Source organism: Mus pahari, chromosome 14, assembly GCF_900095145.1.
Source record: "Mus pahari chromosome 14, PAHARI_EIJ_v1.1, whole genome shotgun sequence".
Taxonomy (NCBI): Eukaryota; Metazoa; Chordata; class Mammalia; order Rodentia; family Muridae; genus Mus; species Mus pahari.
The window spans coordinates 37,703,993-37,709,198 of NC_034603.1; the positions used below are offsets into that span (position 1 = coordinate 37,703,993).

Sequence of the window (5,206 nt, forward strand, 5' to 3'; positions counted from 1 at the left end):
GGTGTTCTTACCCACTGAGCCATCTCACCAGCCCTCAACTGCCACTCTTAACACAGCAGAAACACCCAGGTTTGCAAGGAGAGACAGAGATGAGACAGTAAGGAACTTAGCTGGCCACATACACGTATTCCTCCGGTAGCCGACTACCATCCCTAAGACTGAGAAATCTGCTCCGCATACACTTGAGATTTCAGAATACTGCCTGCCCTGTCTACTAAGTCTAGCTGTGTCCTAACTTTAGAGCAGTGGTTCTCAACCTTCCTAATGCTGTGACACTTTAATATAGTTCTTCATGTTGTGGTGACCCTCAACCATAAAATTATTTTCATTGCTACTTCATAGCTGCAATTCTGTTAGTTAAGAATCATAATGAGGGCTGAGCAGTGGTGGCGCACACCTTTAATCCCAGCACTTGGAAAGCAGAGGCAGGTAGATTTCTGAGCTCTAGGCCAGCCTGGTCTACAGAGTGAGTTCCAGGACAGCTAGGGCTATACAGAGAAAAAAAGCAAAAAAAAAAAAAAAAAAAAAAAAAAAATCATAATGAAAATATTTGGGGAGACAGATTTGTGACCCTAAGGTTGAGAACCACTGCTTTGACCCTATGACTCACTGCCCTTGAACTCCAGACCCTCAAATACTGTGCCCATTTAGTTCCCAGCCACACCATTGCACACACTCACTCATATACAACCGAAACATCTCCCCTCTTCATATATGAGACATTTTGCCTACCATATACAAACTAGAGTTGCCCTGATATGCTAACACACCATACCTCAGGAACATAGGTATATGAGGTGCACTGCCTCCCACCCACTACCACCTCTCTCTCTCTCTCTCTCTCTCTCTCTCTCTCTCTCTCTCTCTCTCTCTCTCTCACACACACACACACACACACAGACCTACAGATAGGCTACAAAACAGGCTACAAAATCAGAACATGTCGCCTCAAGTCCAAGATATTCCCATACACTGCCACGAAAAGCAGGCATACTGCAACACACCCTCACACAGGTGTACTTGAGACACAACGCTTCTCTGCCTCCACAAGTCAAAGACACCTAGATATATCACCACCCATCTGAAACTCCAAGGATCACATAAACAAACACACATAATGAGGACACACTACGACGTCACCCCAGTAATGCCCGTGGTCACGACTTCTTAAAGGCCCGAGGCAGCAACACCGAAAATTAAACAGGTATCTGTGCTGGGCTGTTAAGCGAAGGCTAAGACGGGAGCCAAACTTAAGATACTGTTCGCAAAGCCACCTAGACTGCTAGGTGTGTGGTCCTTCCGCACCCCTCTGAGCTCAGTTCCAGGTACAGAGCCCAGGTGTTCTCCTGCGTCATTCAGCCTAAGTCGGCGACCAAACAGTCCCACCAGCCATTATTAAATAAGGCTCTGGGCCTCTGGGTCCGGGCTGCCTGCCCAAAGACTTTCTTTTACACACCTGTCCCTCTGTAGTTAAACCACGAGGAAGTCCTAGATCGGAGGTCGGAGGTGGGAGGTGGAGGCAGGGAGAGCTGGGAGCTGGCCACCCTAGGTGGCCTGAGAACTGAGAGCAGAAAAAAGTTCAAGTCCAGAAAGGCCCAGCGTGGCACCACAGATAGGAAGGGAGGAGCGGTGGGGGGGGGAAGCAGCCAAGAAGAAATCCTGAAAGGGAAGANGGGGGGGGGGGAAGCAGCCAAGAAGAAATCCTGAAAGGGAAGAGAAGGATCCTGGAAAAGGGATCCAGCGACGCACCCCAAAGGGAGCCCGCTGGTTCCAGCCCGGGGCGCCCCTGCTAGGTGTGGACTCTCACCTGGCGAAGGCGGAAGAGGCAGCTGCGGGGGCCGCCCAGGTGGCGGGCATTAAATCCTAAGAAGGGCGGGACCCCAGGCTGTGGAGGGCGTGTCCTGGAAGCTGGCCCTGAACAATCGAGGACCAATTAATTCTCTGGTGGCATTTTGTGGCGGAGCTCCTCCCACTTGTGGGACAGGTGAGCCTCTAGGCCGTGGTTCCTTCCGCTTGCCTTTCTTCACAGTCTTGGCAGTCTTCCCCACTCTCCCTACATCTCTCTTCCTCCTGGCCCATATGCTATTCTTTCCCAAATCCTTCACCGAAACAGTAGCATCTTGTAGTTCCTCTGCCCAAGTTTGGGACTGTAGGTTAATCAGGAGATAGCCACTGCCTTTAGGAGAAAGGCTCTAAAAGGCATTTTGTGTCCCTGGAAGGGAACCCAAAAGGCACAGGATGCTTTGGGACATCAGCTTTGGTCCTAGACAGTCGAGAAGTGAGGCACTTCTATAACTCAGCCCCCCCACCACCACCACCACAGCCTCTGTCTGTGTGCCTGCATGGATGTATCAGTGCCCACAGAGGCCAGGAGAGAGTGCTGGATCTCCTGAAACTGGAGTTAAAAGTGGGTGTGAGCCACCAGAGTGGGTGCTGGGAACTGAGTACTTCCTGAAGAGCAGCAAGTGTCCCTAAGTGCCGAGCCATCTCTCCAGCCCCAAACCCACTTTTCTGAGGTTATGCAGCCCATGTTTGTGCTCGCAGAGGTCTGCCTGTTTTTTGCCTCCCTGGTACTGGGTTGAAAGTTGTAAGCCCGGCTGGTGAGTTGGCTCTGCGGTTAAGAGCACTGACTGCTCTTCCAGTGGTCCAGAGTTCAATTCTCAGCAACCACATGGTGGCTCACAGCCATTTGTAATGGGATCTGGTGCCCTCTTCTGGTGTGCACTCATAAATAAATAAACAAACAAATAATGTAAAAAAAAAAAGTGATGAGTTTTGGGGGCTGTGAGAAGGCTCAGCGGTTAAGAGCACTGACTGTTCTTCCGAAGGTCCTGAGTTCAAATCCCAGAAACCACATGGTGGCTCACAACCATCTGTACAGCTGCTGTACAGTAAATATAGTGTACTTACATATAATAATAGATAAATCTTTGATCCAGAGCAAGCAGGGCCGGAGCAAGCAGAGGTCCTGAGTTCAATTCCCAGCAACCACATGATGGCTCATGACCATCTGTACAGCTACAGTGTACTCATATACATAAAACGAATAAATAAATATTGGAAAAAAGGAAAAGTGTAAGCAACCGCATTTGGCATACAGCTGGGCTCCTGAAGAGGCTTCAAGGGATATCATTCTTTTCTCCCTTTTATTCTGGGGTCCCAGAGAGGGAACTTCAAGGCTTCTGCCCAAGGAAGAATGCATTCATGAACACGGCAGCCGCCATTCATTCACCTCTGTTTATCGGGCAACACATGGATGTTCCAGCATTGCTGGGTAAATCACACTGCAATTCTACACGTATGATTTCTTACCCCTTCTCTTATCCACCAAGTAGATACACTGTTAATTGTTCCCCCTACGTCTGTCATGCTTGTTACACTGTGGGCTCTGCAGGATAGGAAACCGGCCTGTCTTCCTCATGTTGGTGTTTGAAGTCCCAGAACAGTGTAGGCATGCAGTAGGTGTAATGTATGTTAGTTGTAAATCAATCTGTCACTCCAGTCTGATCTGATGATTTCTGTGGATGATCTGTCATTATTCCATGCTTTTAAAATAGCATTGGTATTTCTTTGTTTTCTTGTGTAGTACTTAGATAATGATCTTTTTCTATTTATTATATGCACTGCTCTATTTCCTCTATGAACTCAGATTTTTTTTTACCAGATTTGGAGAATTCTCAGCAGTATCTCTTCTTATTGCCTACTAAGTGCTATAATTACATACCCAGCCCACTTTTTTTAGACGTAGGAGTATACTAAAATGACCATATTGCAAGGATGAAGACAAACTCCTATAATCTCAGTGTTCAGAGGCTGAGGTAGGGTTTAAGTTTACAGATGGTTGTGAGCCACCATGTGGTTGCTGGGAATTGAACTCAGGACCTTTGGAAGAGCAGTCAGTGCTCTTAACCACTGAATCATCTCTCCAGCCCTCTCCAGCCTTTTTAAATATACACTTTTTTTTTTTTTTTTTTTGAGACAGGGTTTCTCTGTATAGAACCTGGCTGTCCTGGAACTCCCTTTGAGAACCAGGCTGACCTCGAACTCAGAAATCCACCTGCCTCTGCCTCCCAAGTGCTGGGATTAAAGGCGTGCGCCACCACCGCCCGGCTAAATATACATTTTAATCACTACCAACCTCTATGGCACCAGGCCCCCAGCTGATCCACAGATATACATAAAGACAAAAGTCCCATACACATAAATTGTAAAATAAAAATCTATGATTAAAAATGTATTTTAGGACTGGAGAGATGGCTCAGTGGTTAATAGCACTGACTGCTCTCCCAGAGGTCCTGAGTTCAATTCCCAGCAACCACATGGTGGTTCACAACCATCTGTAATGGGATCTGATGCCCTCTACTGGAGTGTCTGAAGACAGCTACCATGTATATAAAAATAAATAAATAAAATTTAAAAAATAAATACATCTTAATAATCTACAAATAAATAAATCTTTAAAGTGTGTTTTAAGTTGTGAGAGAGATGACTTAATGTGTATAAGCCTGGGCTGCTTTAACCTGAGTTCAGAGCCCAGCACCCTCATCGAGTAGCTGATACACCACCTCAGCCCAGGTATCAGACGCTCTCTTCTGGCCTTCATTGGGCACTGCATGCACAGGTGTACAAATCCACATGTACACATATATACACATACTTTTTTTTTAAAGATTTATTTATTATATGTAAGTACAAATCTCATTACAGATGGTTGTGAGTCACCATGTGTTTGCTGGGATTTGAACTCAGGACCTTTGGAAGAGCAGTCAGTGCTCTTAACGACTGAGCCATCTCTCCAGCCCCACATACGTTTAAAACTAATACTATTGAGCTGGAGAGATGGCTCTGCAGTTCAGAGCATTGGTTGTTCTTTGAGAGGACCCAGGTTCAGTTCTCAGCAGCCATATGGTGCCCCACAACTGTTTGTAGTGCCAGTCTCTCTTTTGGCTTCTTGGGGCACTGGACATTTGTGTGGTACGCTAATATGTACATAAAACACCTATAAACATAAAAAAATACACTTTATTTTGGGGGGGGGGTTCGAGACAAGGTTTCTCTGTGCAGTCCTGACTGTCCTGGAACTCGCTCTGTAGACCAGGCTGGCCTCGAACTCAGAAATCTGCCTGCCTCTGGCTCCCAAGTGCTGGGACTAAAGGCATGTGCCACCACTGCCTGGCATAAATACATTTTATTTTTTTTTTTTTTT

The 5,206-nt window shown here is 46.6% G+C and overlaps 1 protein-coding gene across 2 annotated transcripts in view; it reads right to left on the reverse strand.

Annotated features, from left to right (window-relative positions):
- The window catches only part of Tnk1 (tyrosine kinase non receptor 1), an 8,020-nt gene extending 6,188 nt beyond the window's left edge, over nucleotides 1–1,832 (reverse strand). Inside the window, exons 1-2 of one of the 2 annotated variants that reach the window (XM_021211912.1) lie at nucleotides 1,808–1,825; nucleotides 1,457–1,561 (exon numbers count right to left, since the gene is read on the reverse strand). The gene's annotated coding sequence lies outside the window, so the exon portion shown is untranslated. Of the gene's footprint in view, nucleotides 1–1,456; nucleotides 1,562–1,807 lie in introns of both variants that reach the window. The other variant, XM_029546464.1, reaches the window with a different exon arrangement.
- Between the last annotated feature and the right edge of the window lie 3,374 nt (nucleotides 1,833–5,206).